At 41.3% G+C, this 24,850-nt stretch overlaps 1 protein-coding gene across 4 annotated transcripts in view; it reads right to left on the bottom strand.

Annotated features, from left to right (window-relative positions):
- Positions 1-24,850, bottom strand: part of NDST2 (N-deacetylase and N-sulfotransferase 2) — an 84,571-nt gene that overhangs the window by 42,120 nt on the left and 17,601 nt on the right. For 2 of the 4 annotated variants that reach the window (XM_018069020.1, XM_018069022.1), the window contains exon 2: positions 4,667-4,727. The gene's annotated coding sequence lies outside the window, so the exon portion shown is untranslated. Of the gene's footprint in view, positions 1-4,666; positions 4,728-5,577; positions 5,642-16,515; positions 16,540-24,850 lie in introns of those variants that run through there. The other 2 variants (XM_018069021.1, XM_008924308.2) reach the window with 2 other exon arrangements.

Raw genomic sequence — 24,850 nt, 5'->3', positions numbered from 1 at the left:
AGTTCTGCCATCCTTCCCCACCCAAATATTAATATTGAGTCTACATTACCTCAGTTCTTTTCAAAAAGATACTTGGACACAAAGCAGATTTCCTGGGGATCACCAAGGGAGGAGGTAAAATTTGTCATGTTCTTGACCCAGGAGAAGATTTACGGATGCACTTAACCCAGCCAATATTTGTTTGTTAACAGAGGAACAGCTTCCTGTTCCTCACTTTCCCCTTTAACTAAGGTTAACAGAGATCCCCTCCATAGCACAAGGAATATTACAATTAAACCCAACGACAGTTTATTGCCATAACAAGCCATGTGAACACTGCCAGAATTGAGGCAGGGATTGGGCTGAGAAAGGAGACCGACCCTGCAGACTTTTGTAGGTACAACCTGTTCAGCTCCAATAAACTCATTTTATTTGCACCCATTTTGGTAAATTTCTAGCTGGTTTGCCTGGCACTGAAATAGAAAACAACAGTAGTCCTTGAGAAGGTCTAGATGTAGTTGATGTTGGGATTAAGAGGGGAAACAAAACAGAGCAAAATAACCCCCAGTAAATGGTAGTACTCCTAAAAACATACTTCTCTCTCTTACATCAGGAGACAAGTGAACCACTATCTAGCCCATTTAGAATGAAGTGCCTATCTGAGGGAAACAACTACTTCTGAGGCCAGAATAAGCATGTGAGGGAAAACCCTTTTCTTCCTCTTAAATTTAACAAAGGGGCTTTGTTTTTGGTACCAGTTACATCATTAAACCTTGCCTGGTATGACAGAACAGGAAGTAAGCAACCTTTGATCTGTCCCATTAAGGAACTAGAGAGTGTCAGGACCCTGAGGGCACCATCGGCCCTTGAAGGCATGGACTGTTCTCAAGTGGGACCTCTATGCAGCCCCACTGTATCCTGATTTTAGCCTGGGCCTGGCCCCCTGCTCTTTGCTTGAACTTTGCTGCAAGTATATCTGTCTGTAGCCCTGCCTCTGGCTTCATCTCCAGAACTGACTTAGGCTGTAGGTAGCTTGTCTTCTGGAAAGACCCCTCCCGACTTGCCTCAGCTCCCAGCCCTTGCTGTGCCCTGACAAGAGGCTGGTGCAGGAACAGATTTAAAAATCAATGGAAACAATATTCATCTCTTGTAACTGTCAACTGTACAGGTCTTTTCTGGGAAGCCCTCCAAGTTGTCCATAATCACAACCTAACTTGATTTCTGAAGCCTTTAAGTATGGCCTTCAGACAAACCCTGACAGTTTGGTGAGGGCCTTGGATCAACAGCTTTAATGCCAGATACAGTAAACACAATCTGAGAGACTAATAGTCTTGTAATATACAAGCATATGAATCACTTTATGGAAGAAGGTGAAAGAAAGGAAGAACATGTGTTTGAATGTTACTGTTTGTCTTCCACATTAAGGTAGGGGAAAAAGCTCTTGATGTATTGAACACAGCACTCCTCAACCATACTACTGTACTCATTTAAAATGCATGGTGAGAAGGGTCAGAAAAGGGTCAGAGTTAAACCATTCAACTGACAAACAGATGATATATTCAGAAGAGGAACATGCTCCTGCCAAAGCACCCCAAGTCATGCCCTTCTGCTTTGTAATTAAGTTTTTGTCTCAGTTCAGCTGTGCTCACATTTCTCATGCTACAGAAGATCTCCAAAGCCCACCTGGGGACAAAGTAAGCTTATATGGAGGAAAGGATAATGAGGCTAGTAGGTGTTGCTATGCAGATGGCTACACTTACATTGTCTTTACACTTAGTAGTGCCTACAATTTCAGACAGCTATTTCATTTTTGTACTCATCTTTAATACTCAACGGGCCCATGTTCAGCAACAACCAATCCTTAAAAATGATGTAAATAGTAACTGGCAAAAATCCACCACTAATGGGCCAGTTCTCCTGAACTTCAATCCAATAAACTAATTAAAATGTTTAAGACCAAATCCTGTCCAAGCAGTAAAATTCATCTCTGTTGCATAAATGTGGCATGATGCCATGAAGACACACTAGCATACTTCTGGAGATGTTTCAATGACAGGACCTCACTGATATGATTAGGTCAATTCCACAACTGGAATTGAGGAACCAGTTCCTGTAACCCGCTCCAGACATGGAGATGAAGAACTGGTGATTGCAAAGAAATACCCCACAGACAAATCCTTACTGGAACCAACTGACAAAACAGATAGTTAGGAACCAGGAAAGGATAAAATACAATGAAAGAGGAAAGGACTTATTTGTCGCTCTACCTCTGCTACAACTGAACAGAGTTGAGATATCTCACAGGAAAATAATGGTTTTTAGGAAAATGAAGGTTTCTTGAAAAGTAAGCTGCAGGCATTTTGTGGCTCACTCTCTTACTTTTTCTGTAACATAATTGTGGGACATTGCTGGCATAGGCAGGAAACACTAAAACATTATTAAGAAATTAATAAGTATTTCTAAGGATGAACTAATCATGTGTTAGCACAAGGAAAGCCTGAAATTCCACTTTTAAATTAGTAACAATAACAAAGTTTCCAATAACTCTACTTTCATGTAAAGAAATGGGTTCTGCATGGACTACCTGGCTATATATTCTAATTGCATGGTCCCCTTTCCATCTGCTATAATTTCAAGGTTTTGCTGTCTTTCCCCATTTCCTAGCCTTTGTGTCAGTGAAATCAAAGGTACAGTAGCAATTTACTGTGCCTGTACCTGAAATCACACATTGTTCTCCCTTTGCTCTTCTAGCCATGAACAGAATATATGAAGCATTCCATTAATATTTTCACTCTTTTACTTATTATAAATATTTATCAATTTCACATGTGAAAATTACACCAAATGTCTCTGGAGTTACACCAGTATTCAAGCTGAACAGAATGCTAATGTGGTCATTACGCTTATTCTACTCCATCACAAATTTTTGTTTATTCTGTTTATACTGGAGTTTGCAGAAGCAGCCCTAGATTTTTCTACCACTACTTTACTCTTCACAAGCACAAAAACCTGTATCAAGCATTCCAAGGTATTTTTGCTCCTTTACTAGTCTTTGCAAATCTCACCTGCAAAACTGATAAAAAGTTTAAAGAAGACGAGATTTATTATTCGGATAACACTGAAATGAGCTATGGGGGCACACCAACTACACATCTTTTTTCTTACCCTCCAAAATCCTTTTATCCATCCAATGCCTAAGGACCTCCTGTCTGTGTGTCTCTAGAAAACTCAGGATTAGGGTTGAGAGAAAGCATGGAGCTGCAGTGTGAGTGGGGCTGGGAAGGGGCTGCTAAAAGAAAGTGGGAGCTGTGTGCAGATCAGCCCTGGGAGAAATCTTTCATTTGGGAAAGATTATCAAAGTCTTTGCAGGAAAAATAGGGTTAAAGTTCAGCTTCTGGTTGACAAACAGAGGAGTTTAGAGTTGTAGCATGTGTAGGGCCCAAAGTCCTCATTTCATCATGTCCACCTTTCCTCACCACCTCAGCTCCTGTACACTGAACTCAACACCAAGTACGAGCTCCTGCAATCTCCTTTTCACAAACCCAGTGTACTTGCAGAAGTCCTGAGCCCTTCCATCCTCCCTTTTCTGCCCTCTGATTTTCTGCACAGCTGAAGCCATATGGTCTGCTAATATAAAGCAATCTGAGAAATCCATAGACCTGTGAACACTCCTAGGACATGAGAAAGTATTTCAAACAGATTTGTTCAGCACACACACAAAACCAAATCATCTTTGTTCTTTCCATGCAAAGAACCTAGGAACCTTACACGGGACCACATCAACCCTCTTCTACTGCACTGACTGTGGGAACTTCCACTCCTAAGATAGGACTGGCATTTTTGCAAGCATAGTGGCACTTTAAAATCATAAATGTCACAGGGGCCTGAATCTCTGCATCTTGACAGAACACTGCTTTTTTTGCTACATTAGAGTGCAGTATTCAAACATATGCACTAAATAAACTCAAAGAATTACCTTCCTTCACTATTCATCCAGACAGAACTGAGGGCAAAAAAAAAGCAGGACTCCTTTTCTTCAGCACAGAATTTAGACCAATCCAATATTTCTATTTTTAATTTTTAATTAAATTTATGATATTTCCTGTGGATATAAGTCATGAATGCACTTCCAGTATGCTGGGAGCAACGTAAATATAGTCATTCCCAAAGGGATCTTACAGCTGTTATGCACGGGTCAGAGATTCTGTGAAATGCAAAATCTGAAACTTTAAAAGCTTTTTAGCCCACATCCTTCCCATTCCTTTTCAAAGGCAGAGTTAATGGATACTGAACAACATTGCCCTGAAATTTGCCCACAAGGTATGGAAGTAATAACTCCCTTTAAATAAAGTAGTATTTAGCACTAAGCAACCACTCGGTCCTATCACATTCCAGAACAGCATCAGAAATTCCTTTCTGATCCAAATTAACTCATCTGCCACTTCACACTGACAGCTGTGCAACTGAAGACAAGACACTCGAAATTGCTTCCTCCGCAAATCTTTCTAAAGAGAGGAAGGAGGAGTGCAACTTCACACTGCAGCATAAAAGTCTAGCCTCCTCCTCCTCCTCCTCCCTAATTCCTTGCCTCTTATTTTGACATGAGACCGCTCAAAAGGACTTAAGCTCTTCCTCTTACCAAACCTGGATAGTCAGCCCATAAAAATGCAAAAGATTCTGCACTTACCTCTGATCACAGTCTGGTGAAGGAAAAACAGTCATCAGCCGCTTCACTCAGGAACAAGGTTCTGTTTTAAAATAAAAAAGAGACACGACTTTAAACAATGTTTCTCTCTCTCTCTTTCCTAATGTTAGCCTTCAGCAGTGTTGGTAAACATTTACTTAACAGGAGCAGGTTCGCTCTCCACAACCAAGGTAATGATTACATTACACTAAACATGGCATGAGGACAGATTGAGGCCATGACAACAGCCTTGTTGGCACTGACTAGAGGATGACGCAGGGTTGCACTGCAGTAAGCTCAATTGTGCAAGACTGAGAAAGAGTGGGGCAAGATGAGAAATGACAAGTGCAGGGGAAAAAAACCCAACCAATAAACAAGGAACCTGGATTAAGAACGACAAAGAAAAAGAAAGTTCACAGAATAAGCAAATGCAGTATGAGCTGAGAGAACTGGAAACACCAGCACAATCCTAATGGGATTTCTCACACCTGTTCATTAGTATCATTGTCTTTGAAACAGCCAACAAAGCAAGCTATAAGATGTTACCGTCTTTTGTCTTGGTCACAGCTAGATCAGTTCCCTAAAACTTCAGTGGTGTGACAAAGGCTGTGTAGTCTATTGCCAAAGCCTTTTTTACAAGAGTCAGGACCATTACATATACTGTGAAACAAAAACAAACCACTGAAGGATGGAGTCACACCCTCCTCCACCCCTCTACCTGGCTAGCGATCACACAGATGGAGGTACTGTGTAAAGCTAACTGAAGCTCAGGAATCTTCTCTGTGTGTACACACACACACATAGAGCAGCTTGCCAGGGAGAGCATCCCACAGTCACTGAAACCCCAAGGAAAGACTAGAAAGACTAGCACAGACTAGAACAGTGTCAAGGGTAAAAAGCTAATTTTACTGTACCTGTTGGACAGACTCTAAAGGCAGCTCCTTCACATCGGCTGTGTCCCAGATATGCAACTCTCTCTCCTGTAGCCTTCCAGCTTATCCAAACCCTGATTCAGCAAAAACACTGACCTTTGAGTTTCTAATAATCTTTAATATCTGTACAGCCAATTAGTAAACAAATAAGAACCACACTTGCTCTGCCTGTACATATAACCAAGCGCAACCAGCTCCCTGCCCTCCTCACAAACCTACAAGAGCAAAAGTCTCTCTTTTGCTTTTTCCTAGTTAGACAAAGATTAGTGTAGGAAAAAAAGCACCTACTATTCCTCAGGACACACTTTTCCTCTTTTCTTTTGATCCATAATTCTTATGTTTCTTCACTAAATAGTTTGAGAAGGCAGAATAAGAAGCCCTGCATGCCTGGCCTCCACAGATCACAAAACACCAGGGTAACCATCAGAACAGCCAGATGCAACAGCAAAACAACTAAACTACAAAAGACGTGAATGTTTGATGTAACTGTAAAAAGAACAGACAGGTAAAGAAATGTTTTACAGAGAACTGTGACAAGCCAGTAAAACTCATTAAGAAAAACAATCAAATTAGCAGGCTAATTATTAGAAGAATTTACATGATGGCAGTGGATAAGACACACATATCCACTATACCCCCATGGTAGTCCGTAAGACCCACACAAACAGATACACCAACATCCAATGCTATTAATTCAATCTAAGTTCCACAGGGGTTGTGTTTCCATAGAGTTCCCTGTGTTTCACTGCAAAATATGTTGCACTGTCTTGTACTCTGATATAAACTATAACCAATAGTTTATATCTGATATAAACTATTACCAATATCTGGAACAAGATGGAGTATTAATCTGATCTGTGATTGGTTTTCTTTTCCAGAATACAGAAGACTTTAAAAAACCCAAAAGGATTAACAGATAGTAAATGCAGGGGACACGCTCAAAGACAAAAATGAGTTACAAATCATTTTCTCTTCAACTTTTAAAAACGCAACTTGCTCCTACTTACAGAAACTCAGAAACGGTTATAGCCATGAGGTAAAGAAACTGCTCTTTGCAGTGCCGCAGTTTTCCACTAAGGCCTGTCACAACCGATACAAGTAGAAATGCAACACAGCCAGGCAAGAAGGGAGACAGAATTTAACATCAGCTGAACAGGGTAACGAGGAATTTAAACTGAATGCAATAATTTGGAAGTTGCCAGTGATGAAACACAAAAAACCAGACCAATATTATCAAGCTGATAGATTTTTCTATCAGTAGAGTACGATTGGAATTGGTCAAATCTGATATCACCGCAAGATTTATTTTAAAGAACTTTAAATTAAAGGAGTGGTTTAATGCAACACTAAAGGGGTGACAACTGTGTTATTTCCACAGAAAGCCAAACAAGGTGGCAAAAAACTTGCCTAACAATTTCCAGTTTCCCTCCTCCATACATACTCTTCTGCCTGTGTTCTCCATGAGAAGCGAACAGATTCTCATGTTTGGAAAGCCCTCAGCATAAAGTGTACATTACCACCATTATCAACAGCTGCTTAATACCACCTCCCAAATGCTTAACGGAGAAGGCAACACTGCATTTCATCTCTAGGCATCAAAGCATTTACTAATGGAAATGACACTCTGCCTAGCACAGAATTAAGTGATTTTGGAAAGATGTCATTAACTCTAGACGCATCATATCTTTTCCCATGTTTGTATTTACTTGCAAATTTACCACCCATAACAGCAGAGTGGGAAAGCTCAAAAGCTTGTGCACCAGCCATGCAGGCTCCTGCAGGAGCTCCTGTTAGTCAGGGCATGTACTGCATGGAGATTCAATAAGCAGTGACATTTGTATTCCTGACGGTTTTATTTCTTCAAACACCAGTCACATTGGAAGTTTCACTTTACTTTTTACTCCAGAATAAAGGTCAAACTTCAGTGTAACAGATGCTGTCTGGAAATCCCAGGACACGTATGAGAGCATGTGTGTGGTCCCCTTCACCATTACGAGATAAAACAGCTCTCAGGAAAATAAGAAGGGCGCTTAGTTTTTTTAAGCATAAAAACCTTAATACAACAGGGTCCACTTAGTCAGAAGAACAGTATTCACAGGGGAGCCCAATCAAGCAGAACTATTTTCCCATGAAGATCTTATCCTCAGTCTGGACAAACAATCCAAGTCACACTAGACAGACAACAGTTCTGTATGTCTCTGTAGTGATTACACCAAAGAACCATGACTGACCTTAGTTTAAAAATAATAATAATTTTAAAAGTCCAAATCAGAAGCATAGTGAAAACAAATAACAATAAAGTATACATGGGGAAAAGAGAAAGTAGCTCGATATGGTCAAAATAGGAAAAGACTTACAGCAACATGAGAATAGAAAGAAACAGAGAAATACAGAAACAGAGAAAAGGAAATAGAGAATAGAAAGCTCTGCTTACTAAATGGTGGAGATTTTTAGATAATTTCTGTAAAAGAATAGAAAAGAGAATAAAAATCACAGTCACCTGAGGTTTGCTTTTTTTTCCTGGATTACAAATACTTTATAAGAACTGTATAGCTTTACAGTTCAAAGCTGCACAAAGACAAGCAACAACAGGATTGGCTTTTTAGTAGGTACAGAAAGGCAGGATGGATGGACTGCAGCAATCAAACTGGAAAAAAGGTAAAAATGTACAGAGAGAAGGGGAAGAGGAAAGACAAAGCTATCTGTGAAAGCATGAAACCAAGGGACAATTACCAGAAAATTTTACTGTCAGAAACTGCAAGTGCTCAAGAAAGAAGTACTATGTAGAAAACCGCATTCCCTGTCAGGATCTTCAAGGAAGTGAAGGAAATGGAAATTAGCAAGTATATACTTGAAATAGTTAATCGAGGAGCTTGGCAATCAAAACATATCAAACCTTAACACATTTATTTGAGACTCCACCTGCACTGCTGTATCCAGCTCTAGGGTCCCCAGTATAGGAAGGACATCAGGCTGTTGGAGCGAGTATAGAGCAGGGACACCAATACGATTAGAGGAATGGAGCACTTCTCCTGTGAGGAAACACTGAGAGAACTGGGATTGTTCAGCCTGGAAAAGAGAAGACTTCGGGGTGACCTAATTGCAGCCTTCTAGTACCTGAAAGGTGTCTATAAGAAATGTGGAGACTATTTATAAGGGCATGTAGTAACAGGAAAAGGTGGAATGGCTTCAAACTGAGAGAGAGTAGGTTTAGATTAGATGTTAGGAAGAAATTCTTTAGTGTGAGGGCGGTGAGGCACTGGAACAGGTTGCCCAGAGAAGCTGGGGATGTCCCATCTCTGGAAGTGTTTAAGGTCAGGTTGGACGGGGCTCTGAGCAACCTGGTCTAGTGAAATGTGTTCCTGCCCATGGCAGGGAGGTTGGAACTTTGAGGTCCCTTCCAATCCAAACCATTCCATGATTCTATGATAGTTCCATTATGGTTCATTCACGTGCATCCAGCAGAACTGGTCTGAGAAGGGAAATGGTTTCTGAGACACGGTGAAACTCTTTAGTGAACTTCTATTTCTGATAAGAGAAAGAAGTCTAATTTTCAAAGTTCTAGAACTGATCTCTTAAATTCCTTCCTTCCCTCTTGTACGATGGGTTGTCTTCAATGTTATTCACCAGCAAATTTTTCACAAAAGAAAAAGGCAGAGCCATCTGATAAAGGAGAAGCATCAAGGTCACAACACCAAGCCTGCCAGTTCAAGAAGCATTTGGACAATGTTCTCAGGCACATGGTGTGATTCTTGGGGCTGTCCTGTGCAGGGCCAGGAGCTGGACTTCAATGATCCTTGTGGGTCCCTTCCAACTCAGGATATTCTATGATTCTATGATAGATTAGATAGATAGATAGACAGACAGGTAGGCAGATAGTTCTGTGGTATGATAATGTAAAGGAAATGGCTTAACACAGTTCATCATTCATCCAATGCCCTACTTCAGATCTTGCATGTCCTTATGTGGCATCACCTTGCCGGCACACAAAGGAAAGGATTCCTGTCCATAAGCCTATTCATGGCACAGAGGGCAGGTGGCCCAGGCCCTGTCTCCCATCAGCATGACTGTGCTTGCTTGCTGCTCTGGGATGCCTGTCACTCTGACTGCTCCAGCAGTCTGATTTTCAGGAAGGCCAATGCAAGCAGTGAAGTGTTAAAAGACTAATGCTATCAGTCTTTGCCTCTGTCCTTTTCTGTCCTGTTATCACAGCTAGCTGTGTCTCCAATGAGCAAAAAAGCAAACCCACTACAATCAAGGTCAATGGGGAAAAAGCTATCAGCTTCCCAAAAGCTATCTGCTTCCCAATGCTGCAGCCTAGCAGCTAAAATCATGCCATCTTTGTGAGAAGAAATTTGTAAAGAAAGGGGGAATGGATACAACTAAAATATTAGGAAAAGATCTCCCCTAGTTCTCTTTTGCTTTTTGCTCTCACCTGGTGGGTAGGAAGGAAAAAGCCTCCTCAACTGATTAAGCTCCAATTCTCTCTTCCTCCCCACTCCCACCCTTTGTTTCTGACTGTTCCCCAATGAGCAAAGAAGGGTCTTGAAGAAGGACCAACTATGATTTATGTATTAGACAGATATATCTTGAAAGGCTGTCAGTTTTTATCCTGCCACAGAGCCACTGTCTCCTGACAGCAATGCTGTAATTAAGTTGATAGCATTGAGCATTCTCTGAATTACTGGGTTAAAGTAGTAGAGCACTGTATTTAAACCTTTTGCCCCAATCAGATAATTTAAAACATTCTGCTAACGGCTTGCTTAGGCTAATCCTCCCCAAAGCATTCCAAATTAAGAGCTCCCAAAAGAACTAAAGACACCTAGTTTGGTACTAGTCCTTCCCTGGTCCTAATAAACATAGCTCACACAGTCAAAGCAATGCCTTATCCCTCTGCACCAATCACAAAGCCATTGTTATCTTTAGAAAAACAGCATTTAAAAAAAAAGGCAAACAAATAACCAGATTAATGACAGGCCATCATGTGTTAAGTTTCCAGACAGATAGCCTGAAAACACCTCCGTGCCCAAATCCCACAGGAATGAACCTCACGTCAGCAAAAGGCTAGGTAAAGGCTTTGTGCCTAAATGATGGCCCCCAGTGAAGCTGACAGCTATCACGGAGAAGTTCAACAGCAATAGGGTAATTTGTTTCTCTCATTTTATTCCTCTGTTAAATAAAGAAAATTAAGTCAGAAGCCTGCTGACTTCACGTTTTTCCTTCATCACTGTCAGTATTTGCTGTGGACAGTGTTGCCTCTTCAGTTGCCTTATGACTATTTTTATCTCTGTATTTTAACAAAAGTGAAGCGCACTCTACATTGCAAACGAGATTCCTCCAATATCTGAGGTGATGCTGGGAAAAACAAAGTATAAACAGCTCCTCACTTAACCTCGCAAATGTAATTATATGAATCTGCAATTCTAAGCTATGATTCACCCCCACTAAGAAACTAATTAAAACTAAAATTAACACTGTTCATTTTTTATAAAGGGGGAGAAACAATAAAGTCAAAAATCTATACCCAAATACAAGGTGTAAAACACGTTAGATATGACGGTTAAGATGTACTGCAATAAAGAAAACAGAGTTTTGCCCATAATTCAGTTCAACTCCGCTGTTTAAATAACGTCCTTTGTATGCACTGAGGTTCTTAGTGGTAACTTCCAAGATGCCCAATAAGTGGCCATAGCACAGCTGGCTATACAGAAAAGATACATAACAAGAAGAGACACTCAATCCAACAAACCAAGTAAAAATTACAGATATAGGGCTTCTAAAGGAATAAATAGAACAACTTGAAGTCAAACTGTGACAGGACAAGACTTATTAGCAGATTGGCTATATCTGCACTCGCTTAATTTGCATGCATGTAACAGAGAAAACATGTAAAAATAATTCATGTTTTTCAGGAGAGTGAAGGGAAAGAAGGAATCAAAACTTCCTATCCAGTTACTTTTTACATGTATGCTTAACGTTCAGCCTCCAATTCAGTTTAGCCAATGCTCAGAAACAGACATGTATCTTCAGGATCTCCCCACACTTCAGGTATGACAACTTTCTTTCTCTTTACACACAGTCTTCTCAATTTCTGCTCCTCACTGCTGCAAGTTTCCAAAAAGCCTCAGTAGCAGCTCACTGATGATAAAGAGTGCAGGTGTGGTCAGCTGGTGAGGAATACACAAAGGCTGAACAGACTGTTCCCTCCTCCCTGCGCCCTGCGGGCTCCGGCTCCCCAGTGCCACTGAGGTTGGCTACATAAACGCTCAAACCATCACCAAACCTTCCCATGAATGGAAATAGATACCTCATCCATCCACAGAAGTCTCTGCTACCAGCTTGTTTGGAAGTATATTTAAATACATTCTGACTACCATCCTTCTTCCTTTATGTTTTCTGGGATGCAGAGGTAGACCAATCTGGTGCACAAACCCATTTCAAAAGACTATAAATGATGCAGACACTGGATCCTATTGTTCATTATGACATGAAAAAAAATATCTTTGCATAAACTAGTAATTTTCTTTCTCCTTATTTGCCATGAGACAATGATACAGATTATGGTTACTGAGAGAGCAGTGCCAGAACAATGCTGAGGAGAGCAGTACCAATTCTTTCAATGTTACAGGTGCAAAGACTTGGCCACATCCTTTCACTTGGTCTTTTGAAGTCAACAATCTGACTGTGGTTGAATTGTCAGGAAGAATGGCATCTGAAAAAAGGTACACATGATCAACCAACCTGAGTTCAAGGAACACCATAACTGCCTTGAGATTAGCAGTCAAAAAAGCCTGCAGATTCTCTAGGACACTGGGTTACAACAGGGAGAAGTGTCAGTACCTACAGATTGGCTCATGGAAGCGCAACTAAAGCAGCTCTGTGCAGCATTGTTTGAGAGGCACTGACCCAGAAAGGCACTAAAGCAAAGCTGTATGTAACACTCCCAATGCAGGCAGCACTCAGCTCTGTACTCTGCTGCTGGAAGGGAAACACTGCACAGAGCTCCACAATTCCATAGTTCACATGAATAGCTAAGGGAGCTTTTGGGCTTGCAATTAAATGAAAATTTCTGCTTCCCTTCTTAATTTCCTTTCATACCTCAAGTTAAAAGCTCTCTGCTGCCATCCTTCTTTCTTTTTCCCTGTCTTATTCTACACTTTTACAGTGATTCTGAGTCAATCAGTGATTTAATTCCCTGTGTTTTCATGCAAACACCTGACTTTCCAAGCTTCACTGGAACATCAGCAAAGGGCCCCCTCCCACTCCTCCCTCATCCCAAGACATTGAGGCATACACAACTTCATCTAAGCATCATTTCAGAATAAGGCCACACTTGTGTTTTTAAGAGAGGCATCCAGCCAGTTGAAGGTTTCTTTATGGCTTCACTAAGTGCAAAGCCTTTTAGACTTGTAGACTGAGCCAAAACCTTGACCTACCAAGCCCTTGTGGGGCCAACAACATTCTTCCACTACTTGAAAGAGAAAACACATGAACTGCCAGTTTGGAAAACACTCTCAGGCACATGGTGGGATTCTTGTGGTGTCCTGCACAGGGCCAGGAGTTGGACTCAATGCTCCTGATGGGTTGATCCCTTCCAACTCAGCATATTCCACCATTCTGTGGTTCTGTGATTCTATGAAAAAAGCACGTGACATGGCAAGTGAATACTACCACTGTAGGATACCATCAGTGTTTCAGTAGATAAAACACAGCACAGTGTGGTGTGCAGGACAAGTTTTTTTTAAGACTTTGAATCAATTCTATTCCATTTTAAGGTAGGTAGGAAAAAATATTCAAAAGCAGAAGATCTGGTTTGGGTTTTAGACCACATTCACATGTCAGTGTGAGAATATGATCAAACCCTTGTCACAACCATCAGAAGTATTTCCACTGAATTCAACACACATGGGGTCGGGATCTAAATTTATGTTTTGTCAGTATTTGCACATACATTTACAGATATGAACACCATGCTGTACACTGTAATAGTAATTTTTTTGGCATGGAACTGTCTAAGCATTACACATGAATCACAGCAAAGGGTTGGGTTTTTTTAATAATGTTAAAAACTTCTTTCTCCTTTGGGACCCAGCCATAACCCATTCTTATCTCTGTAATAACACAGATTTTCATCTCACTAATCTTCTCCCATCCTCAATACAAAAAGAGAATTTGCAAAGTGGATGACTAACCAAACCCCTTTCAGTTAAGCCTCACTCTGCTTAGGTGTTTTGACACTCCTAAGCTATATTTTTCTACTCATTTTTTTTGAAAATGCATGTTCCTTTTGTTTCAACAGATTTACAATAGACAAAGTCAGAGACAATGCCCCATCTGACTTACCTCATAAATCAGCAAAAACATCAGGGGAAACTGCCTTTTCCATCCTAGCAGTGCAAACAGAAATTGTCCTTGTCTAGCCTTATTTAACAGGCTGGTGAACTGCATAACTCTTGTACTGTGTCCTGAACACATTCACGCTCCCATCCACGCAGGCACCTGCAGATTACAGGGCTTTTCATGGGAAACAGTTTCTTCTCATTCTTTCCCTTCAGCTTAACTACCAGTCTAACCTGAATTGTACAATACCAAACAAAAGGGAAATAATTGCCCAAATACCAACATTCAAACCACTTTGTACTTCTAACCACCATTTTCTCCAGGCAAAAGCTCTGCCATCTTACCTTCATCCAGACTCAAGTCTGACTCAACTGTCAAAAGAAAAACAGAGCCGTTTAAATACAATAGCATTTAACTCTTCTGTCAACAGAACAGCAGCAGAGCTCTCCCTAAAATAGGCTAAGTATAATTTTCCTGATCTACAGGACGGCAAAACTGAGGAAGAAAGCACAAGCTCGGACACTTACCATGTCAAAAGCAGAATCAGGAATGTGAGGTCAGAGGAACAGAATTCACAGGCTCCTAACCACTGCCATTTTGCCTCTGGAGCACTATTCTGTCTGCCTCACATGGAACACAGGCCAGATTGTGCACTCTCTGAGGTTCCTGGCATAGCCAGGGCTGGGATTGTGGTGCTCTCAAGGTTCTATCTTCCAGGAGTTAGCCTTTGTCACCACAAACATTAAATATCCAACATTCAATACAGGTCACCTTCAAGGGTTTACCAAAGGAAAAAGGCAGTAATTTGATGACAAAAAACAACTTCCCACTAAAAATCAGGGTTCTTTCCTTTTTTCCTAGCACCTTCTTGCCCATTCCAGCTCACCCTCAGTTTATTATATTTTCCCACATTGCATCACAAAATTTAGGAAAAAATTTTTTCAGCAGTAAGAAGACTGATACTTTCTTAACTAGAAGAGCACAAATAGTTCTAACAAAATCAGGTTTTAGAAGTTATCAGAGCCATCTCTCTCCCTTTTCAATGGCAGCTGGATGACAGTTTTCTGCCCCTTTCGCTGCCTTTCGTATCTCTGCTGGACTCAAGCTAATAAGCTTCTCATTAGTGAAATGACTATGCCAAGGTACTGGCAGATGGTCCTGTGTTCCAAGCACATCTTCCCACTCCCTCCCTTCCAGAAGTCCTAATCTATACACAGTGTAATTGCCACAAAAACATATGCTGCCTGACAGAAAGCTTCCCTTCCATTACCTCTGTACTCTAGGGGATTGCCCCTGAAACCTCAGCGACACAGAGCAACTCCCTTCCTACTCAAGTCTCAGTTTCCTATATGCCTGAAAACACATTCATGAGGTTCTGGCTGAAGTACCTGTACAAGGCTTAAAATCCATACTAATCTCTCCCTATATACATATGGTCCATACACTAGTCCATTACTAAGCAAAATGCACAAGTACACAAATATATACATAATTTTTAAAAATATATAACTAATGTTTCTTATGTGCAACACTTTGTTAATGCCTTATTTACAGGTCTCTGTAAGAGTACACGAGCCTTTCTCGTAGATGAAAAGCCATATATCGTAATTTATTACACTAGTTGCCAGTAAATCTCTTGAGCAACACTTCCATTTAAATGCTGAGTCAGTGACTAATTGGGTATCTCATATATCTTAAAATAATCTGTTTGTTTCATCTGCTGGCTCCCTCTTCCCCATCACTTTAATCAGATTATTGTGATTGATGAATTCATTAATACAGTCACTGTATCCTGAGAGCAGAGTAACTTCTACAGAGAAAGTTTCAGAAAGGAAGAGCAAGTATCTCCCTTTTGCACACACAGATAGTTATGAACAGAGGAATAAATGAACACTATTGGTTTCCCAGCTGTGGGAAAGACTGCACAAAGGTTATTTCTAGACACTCAGGACCACTGAGGTTGGCTCTGTTGGAGCTCCTCAGAGAAGGCTAGGGGTATGATGGGCACAGACAGGTCACCATAATGTGAAGGGTTGTTTTACCTCTCCAAATTGACTCTGAATCTTCTGAAAAATTATTTCTTTACAGAGGAAGAAAAAATTTTATTGTCAGTTCTTCTCTGCATTTAATCCCAACAGTACTGAACAGCTCTTCCACACTGCAGATAGGGAAAAACACTAACAGAAAGTAGAAAAGCTTTTCTTTAATCTTTGCCACTGCCTTTTCAACTTCAAGTAGAAAGTCTTCAAAGTAAGACCTTTTCTCATACCTCCTAACACCTCAAGACACTGACTGTCGTAGGGAATAGCTTCAGCTTAGTAACTCCAAAACTGTCTACCTTAGAAAAGGTGAAAGAGTTAAAAAGCATTTTAAACTGAAATAAAAAACAAGAGGTCAAATGCAGGCAATAGTGGACAAGAAAAAAGAGTAAGAAATATTATTTAGCCAGCAGTAAAAATAATTATGCTCCTGTAGCTATTGTCATTCAAATATAAAGAAACCAAAACACTTTGATAGCACACTTTCCCAATCCTCCCGAATAGTAAATGAAAGGAAAAAAGAAAGGAATTTGACACTTACCAGGAAAAACAGTAACTACAGAAAAGCATGGAACAGCACTGCTCAAGTTCCCAGGAGCTGTGGCTGCCTGAGGAGGATGATATAAATGACCTCCACCTGTGCTTACTAGTTGGCTGAAGCTGAATTCACTCTGCCTTGAGCTGTAACTTTATATCTTTCTAAAAACATCATAAACCAGATGAAAAACATAACACTTAAAGACATGGTAAGACACCAAATTCCTAATGAAAAAACCTAGTCTCTACCTTTTGCTGTCTGCCAGAGCAACATCCAAGATGACACTGAGCATTTGAGGATCAAAAGGCTCTTGATGAGCATTTGAGGATCAAAAAGGCTCTTGGTGAGCATTTGACAAGTGGAGAATTTGGATGAGTATTACTTTGGGAGGACAGCCAGACTGGTAAACAGCGGCAAGCAAACAGGAAAGGCTACTTGTTGCAGGCAGAAATGCACAACAGGCTTCCAGAAACGAACAGAAACTAACCACACCATACATAATTAAAGCAATTTATTACAGTTATGTGGCTTCACACATTTGGAAGTGCATTTCCCCATTTTTAGTCTCGGAGTAGTGTGCTTACTCATGAAAACTGAAAGGAAATATGTAAACCGTTTTGAAAATTCAAGAAGAAAGTGTGAGAATGGAACATTTGATACAGCATTATCTTGCAAATGTCTCCAGATTCCTCTCTGGTCACTGTGTGGGCAGCACATTCCCAGGACAGAGAGCTGGGTGGGCGGGAGAAAGGGGACTGTAAAGCTATTCATGAACTGAATTTCGTCTTTTCCCGCTGAGGTTCATTAGGGACCTACTGGAGCACTCGGGAGGAGGGAGGGAGAGGGCTGGCTCCCTCAGGAAGCACAGGCACACGGAGCCTGACACCCCACGCGTTGGAGGAGGCTGTGCCAAGGGAGCCCTCTCTGCCCACACAGAGCCTTTTAATTGCTGTGCTCGGGCCGCTCCGCAATCTCTCGTTTGCATGTACAATACGCAATCATTCAAGAGGAAAGTTAATCCATCACAATGAAGTTCTTACAAAACAGGCAGCCCTCTCCCCAGCCCCCACGTAAATGAAAATGAAAGTCGCATTGCCTCGATCGCCCAGACTTTCCCTGACCCCAGCAAAGCTCAGGGACGTTGGGAACAGCTCCCTGAGTCAGATGAACTGAAGAGAACAGTGGAGACCCTGCGCTCGCTGCTCTGCTGACAAACAAGGCCTGTGGGCACCCAATGCCGGCGGAATCACATCTCCACAGGTCATCATTCACCTTGCTGCTGCAAACAAGAATCATCCTACATCTTCCTGCTACAGCAAGTGTCAGGAAATGCCCCCGCACACAGCACATTAATTTTGACTACTTAGGATGCTGGTAGAAATAGAAATGCAGATCTCCCGTTTACTAGGAAAGGACTCTGCCCAGTATATTCCTCTTTACCATCCTCTCTGCCAGCAGATCCTCCTTTCCCCCATTCACCAGTACCCATTTTAGAACAGGGCAGCTCTATAACCAAGGCAACATGAGAAAGCAGGGCCTGTCTGGAGCTTTGAAGACAGGGGCAGATTTTGAAGCTGTGGTATGGAAATAACACACAATTACTGACAAGCGGAGGATGAGCCCCAGGTATGTAACAGCTACTAGTGCAGGCTGCCTATGGACAGAACAGCACTGAACAGTGCTCACAAGGTAGGGGGTAAAGGAAAAGGGTAGGGGGAACACAGCTGGAGAATCTGGATAACGGGTTTATCTGTGCAGCCCATGGTTACTCCAGGTATCCCTCACAGCAGAAGGACATGGAAATGACAGGCTGTGAAACAGCCCTGAACCCTTCCAAAACATTTTCCCTGTAAGAGACATAAGATGCATTCATACAGGGTAGACTGTAAAAAATGCAAAAGTGAGTGTTTGGAGTCTTTTGAGTCCAGGGTTAATTTCTGTCCCATTTTTAGACCAGTAACATCTGGAGCTCAAGAGGCTGATGTAGGATGAAGAATTGCATAAAAGAGAGAGAAAATTACTCTGCCATGAAAGAAGAGAATGACCTAACAAGCAAAACTGAAATGCAGTAGAATGACAGAAGTCAACAGTCTGTGATCACAGTGCGCTACAAACCAGAGTACACCACACTGATGAGGTAGGAAGAGATTTGTCATATGCAGAGGATTATACAGAGCCTAATAAAACATTCTCTGTTGAGAGAAAAACAGAATCTAATTCATATGGAAACAACTTTCATATCATACAAATCATGGTACAAAATGCAGAACGCAAATTCGGAAAAAATGGCACCTAACACTGACGTAAAGCAAGCTGTTTGATAAAATCATAGTGCTGGTGAACGGAAAATACACCTATTTGAACTAATCAAACATAACAGTGGGAAAAGATTTGAAAGATTCGAATTAGCAAATGCTGAACTCTAAAAATGGAGAAATGGTGGCGCAGTGAGTTTTTGATTAATAAACCTGACTTCTGTAGCTTGCAAATGAGTTCAAATGGAGGATTTGGGTTTCTGTACTGCATTCATGGAGCACATAAAACAGCTGGCACCTGACCTGTGATCAGGACTCTATGCACTTTGGCAATACAAACTGTAATCCAAACAAAAATTTCATTTATATATATATATGTATTCCTCTCAGAATAATTGAATTAAATAAAAGAAACATGATGACACATTATATTTAAGCAAAGTACTAAACAGTGAAAATTATAATCACTCGTAATTCTTGTTAAACAGGTCATAAATAAATTACTATCTCAAAAAAAAAGAGGAAAAGCTAGACACCTTCACGAAAGCACACTGTGTGCTCAGTAAGTAGTGACAATAAAAAATGAAGTAAATATACATATTAAGATGCATAAAAAACTAAAAGGTGAGTAGTACAAGAGCTAATGTGCTTTCCACGGTGAAACACTGTTCAGTTCTCACCACTTGATCCTAAAACAACAGGAAAACATTGAAGTAATGGATTGAAATTGCTAATTGAGAAAAATAAAACCATCTAAAGTTTGTTGGTTTTTTACTCTCTCCCTTTTTTTTCTTTAAATCCAACAAGAGGTGTAAGAAGCACATGAAAAAATCCAAACCAGGCCAGAGGAGAGGCTAGACAGGTTAAGAATTACTAATTTAGTTTCCTAATAAAAGAACAAGGGAATACATAATGAAACTCTAGGGCAAAAATGCAGGTAGTTTGAGATTATATAGTTTCACATCACACACAATTATCCTGTAGTGCTTACTTTGGCATTTCACTGATGTTAAGAATACTACAAAATATTAATATTTGAATTAATGACAATAATATCAACAAGAAAGCACAGAAACACTCTGTTTTCAAGGAAAAATGTAACAGTAAACACCTAGAAAAAGTGAAATATAATAATAAACTACAGAAGTTTTTTCTTAAACAGTGCTACTGTTGACAAGGGAAGGACTTTGAATCATGATGGACAGATGCTCTGATCCACTACAGAAAATGGAGAAGACATATCAGCAGCAGTTTCATCTGTAAAAAAAATTTTATCACTGCAGCTACAGTGATAAAAAAATCTGACAAAATGTACCATAGAAATGCAGAACAAAGACCTCTTAGTTTAAGCTTAAGAAAAGAGACAACAGAAAGATGTATGTGCAAAGCCACAACAGAAGGCCGGACAACAGAAATCAACAATACTGGTCTAATCTTTCTAAAATCAAGGGGGTTTCGGTAGGCATTTTGAACATTTCTAGAGACCTTCTAAATATGGTCTAAGAGTTGAAACCCCTCACTATGAAGGACAGACCACTGTTTGTCCTGCAGCAAGTACAGGGAGAGAGAAAATAGAATTTTTGCTGTGTGCCACATGTTGTTTATCAGTACTGTGCATGGCTGGTGTCAGGCAGGAACAGCTTTAAAAAACCCCAAACCCAATAACTACCCCCTCCAAACATTCTCATCCTCTATTCTCATCTTTACAACTATTTCAGCTTCATAAAGAGACAGTGATCTTGCACATAGTTTGCTCCATCTCTTGTGGTTACTTTTCTCACCCAAAATGACTCTGTTGTTATGATGCCTTGTGGTCTCAGGGTGCCTTAAGGGCTGGATGCTCCAAGAGAGAAAGAGTGGAGACCCCAGGGCACTTACAGGCTGCAGTCCCACCACATCTGAACACGGTGGGCAGAGCTGTGTGCTGCTAACAAGGTCCATGGCAATCCCAAGCAAGGAGAGTGATGGGACAGGTTCAAGGGCCACTTGGGGGACCAGTTCATAGCAAAAGGAGATGGACCTAGGGACTGGAGAAGACTATGGCCCATCCAGGAGACAAGGCTGGAGACAGAAGAGAAGACAGGCACACTGAAGGCTTAGGCCTGAGCTTCCCTGTACCCCTGGGGAAACAGTGCACAGGTGAGGGTCCAGAATGAAGTTTTTCAGGACATTGGTGACCTCAGGACTGATGCTGAGCTGGTTTCAGCAACCTCTCTGTGCAAGGAAGGGCTGAGCTACTCTGAAGGAACAGACAAATGACGTGCCAAAGATCAAGGGTGGTTTATATCACACACTCTACTGTCCCCATGGGAACATATACAAAACTACAGATCTCTGAAAGCATTTTTACCCATGGGAATATACACAAAATTACAAACATTTGAAAGCAGTTTTCCTACAAATTATGTACACATTTTCCTGTCAAAGAGGGTGGGGAGGGCAGGAGGTGTCGGGACTTGGGAAACACTTTTTTCCCACTTCAGCTGCACAGGAGTGCTCTCTTGTAATTGCTCGTTCAACCCATACTGGCCTCTTCATACCTGTGCAGTCTCCACTCAACCGTATCTTAAAAGGTCTGAAGCAGCGTTTTGCCTCCAGCAATCACCATCCCAAGTGTTCCAAATGCTCTTGACAGTACAGGCAATACAGCTGCACGCCCTCTTCAAGGCTCTGCTAATGTCTCTCACACCCTATTCAAACAAAGCTCAGGGAAGGGGAGCCTCACCTGCCAGAGAAGGCTCTCCTGGAAGTCAGAAGGAAGGAGAAGAGTGAGGAGGTGTGACGTGTGACATGGGCAGGGAACAGCAAACCTAAACAGAAGATAAAATCTTCTGGACTAATTCCTTCCACACAAGCAGCCCTGGGCTTGTCTACATCGATACTACTCTATAAAATTTCCTCTGTTTCACTGCTGCCAGTGCCTGCAGGGGTTGGACTCATGAAGTGCCGCTCTCTACCAGTTTCCCAGGCACTTCAAATGGAAGATACCCATTTCTCTCTTTCCTGGGATTTTCTTGCTTTAAAACACTTGACAAGCATGGTTTAAAATTTAAAACCATAAATACACACTCCTCTGCATGTTGGAGGAAAAATCTGGGCCCAAGAGTATCATTTCACATGTTCAGTTAAGCCATGAAGAAAAGTACTATGGATGCAGAAAAGTAACAGCCTTCTGTGATTTGTTGGGGTTTGCCACATAAAACTGCAAACATTAAAAATCATACACCTAAATTTTTTTGGTCAAGGAGTTTAATAATGTAAAAGTACACAAAGTTGTTAGCAATGCTCGGCCAACAGTTGCAACACACTGACCTCTACCTTAACTCAACACGGCTCCAACTTCAAAGCCTGCTTAAAACTATTTAAATACCAACATTATTAAGCATAGCAGGCATGTTGAACACTCAAATGGAGCCAGCATGCTGGATGCGAAACCCAGTCTGCAGTTCCTCCCCCTTATTTCCCAGGCTAAGCTTACCTGTTCCCCAGAGCAGGATTTTCCTGTCACATTCCTGCCAGAGTGGTGTTTCCCTGCTCTCTCACCCTTGGACTATTGCTTTTTATTTCACTGTCTCTTCCCCTGTGGTGAGGTGACCCTGGATAGATGCCAGGTGCCCACCGAAGCTGCTCTATCACTCCCCTCCTCAGCTGGACAGAGGAAAGGAAATACAATGAAAGGCTCGTAGGTCGAGACAAGAACAGGGAAATCACTCACCAATTACTGTCACAGGTAAAACAGATCTCAACTTGGGGGAAAACTTAATTTCATTTATTAACAATCAAATCAGAGTTGGATAATGAGAAATAAAACCAAATATTAAAAACACCTTCCTCCCACCCCTCCCTTCTTTCCAGGTCAAACTTTATTCCTGATTTTCACTACCTCCTCCCCCCAGCAGCACACAGGGATGGGGAATGGGGGTTGCAGTCAGTGCATCACACATTGTCTCTGCTGCTCCTTCCTCCTTATGCAGAAGACTCTTCACACTCTCCCCCTGCTCCAGTGTGGGGTCCCTCTCACAGGAGACAGTTCTCTACAAACTTCTCCAACATGAATCCTTCTCACAGGCTGCAGTTCTTCATGAACTGCTCCAGCGTGGGTCCCTTCCACAGGGGGCAGTCCTTCAGGAACATGTGGGTTCCCTGTGGGATCACAAGTCCTGTCAGCAAACCTGCTCCAGCATGGGCTCCTCTCCCCAGAGGTGCCACCACTATCTCTAATGGGCTTGGCCTTGCCCAGTAGCAGGTCCATCTTGGAGCCAGCTGGCATTGGCTCTACTGGACACAGAGGGAGCTTCTGGCAGCTTCTCACAGAAGACACTCCTGTGGCCCTCCCACTACCAAAATGTTACCATGAAAACCCAATATATTCCCTTTTTACTACTAACTGCAATGGAGGCTAAGCAAATGGCTTCTTCATTTCAAGTCAGAGGTTTGCATGCTTGCCCCAGTGGCTCTTACAGGTGCCCTTCCAATTGCTGATGGGAAGGAACCAAAGGCTGGACTGAAGTTCAGCTGTGGTTCTCCTGCTGTACACCTGGCAGGTGTACAGAGACCTCCCCACCACGACTGACTGAGCTGGGGGGACCCGAGGGGTTCACCTGCTCGTGCTATTATAGAGGCTGTAACACTACAGAGATTTCTTTAAATAAGGAACATACAAGGAATCTGAAAGTGTTACCTAAAGAAGAACAGAACAATACAGGAATTTTTGCAATAATTAACAAAATTAACTGAGAACAGAGCTATTGTCTCTCATAAGATGACAGCCAAGTACTAGGAAAGCCTGGTCTGCTAAAGCCCTTCAACACAGACTTTCTGGAACTTCCAGCATCTTTTCCACTGCTTTTGTTACCGATCATATATCTTGATGAACACTGAAGTAAAAACACCAGATCAAGAAAATTATCTGCCATTAGCAACGGTTATAAGGAAATGCCATAGCTGAGCCAATGTCAAAAAAAGTTTAACTGCTTAATTATCAAATGCTTAGCATACCTTAAGCAAAACTTTCAACACAGTTTCTCAATCATCACTTGAAAGCTGCCATTAGTAACATTTGGATCTCCAGAGCATTCAGTAGTATGTATTGCTGATATCTGCCAGCAAAAGAAATGCTTACTAGCCTGAAAATTGTCCAAGGGGTAAAATTGCAACAGCTCATTTCAGATGCAGCTATAAGGCTGCACAATCAAGAGCACAATCCCAGAGCAACAGTCTTCACAATTTTTTTTTTTAACCCTTCTCCTGTCTGTCTTTTACATGTCCTGGGTGCAGTTATGATACCCAGACTGGTATTAGTCACTGTGTTCTATGTATCATTTTCCTCTTGGTCTTTACTGCTGTGGTTCAAACATTTTCAGTCTCTCCTGAGATCCAGAGCATAGAGAGATACACTGTTCACCGAGACCCTTTATTCCAGATTGCTGGACTACAATGCACAGTCTTTTAATCAAATTATTCTTAAGACATATGTTGAGTGGCAAATGCATTAAATTCTTGGTTCCAACAAAAACAAAACTATTCCCTCCAGCCTAGAAGACATACACATTCCAAGGTAAAATTTTCAGAACTGACTTTTAACTATGAGCCTTAGACCTTGTGCTTCTAAATAATAATCTGCTTTCAAAAATATTATCTTTGAATATAGTTTTCTTTAAGCATGAAAGGGAAAGGAGTAATTTGGATATAAAGACTGTGTGAACACATGAGGAAATAGGTGTTCTGTGATCAGAAGTTAACCAGTGCTTGGCACAGGTATTGCATTTTTCCACCAGATGTTATCTTTCCTGCCTCCAAAGTAATATATTTTAGTCCTATCGACAAAAGGTACATACAGTAGCTTGAAATTTAGGCATCTTAAAGTTTATGCACCAGCAAAGGACTTCTATCTACTGTCACCTTCTCCACTCCTTCCTCAAAGTAACTCTTAGCCTCTAAGTGAGGTCATTCTCCACTAGTTTGCAACGATCTGTTTTACATTCTGGATACTTGCTGTGAAACCTCAGAGGAGCTAGGGGATAGACAGGGAGTAAAAGCTGGATATAAGAGACCACTCTAACACTAATATCCCAGATATCAAT

The sequence above is a fragment of the Manacus vitellinus genome, unplaced genomic scaffold (assembly GCF_001715985.3).
Source record: "Manacus vitellinus isolate BGI_N305 unplaced genomic scaffold, ASM171598v3 scaffold_15_pilon, whole genome shotgun sequence".
Lineage (NCBI taxonomy): Eukaryota > Metazoa > Chordata > Aves > Passeriformes > Pipridae > Manacus > Manacus vitellinus.
Note: the sequence above shows the minus strand (reverse complement) of the source record. Positions and strands in the feature narration are given on the sequence as shown.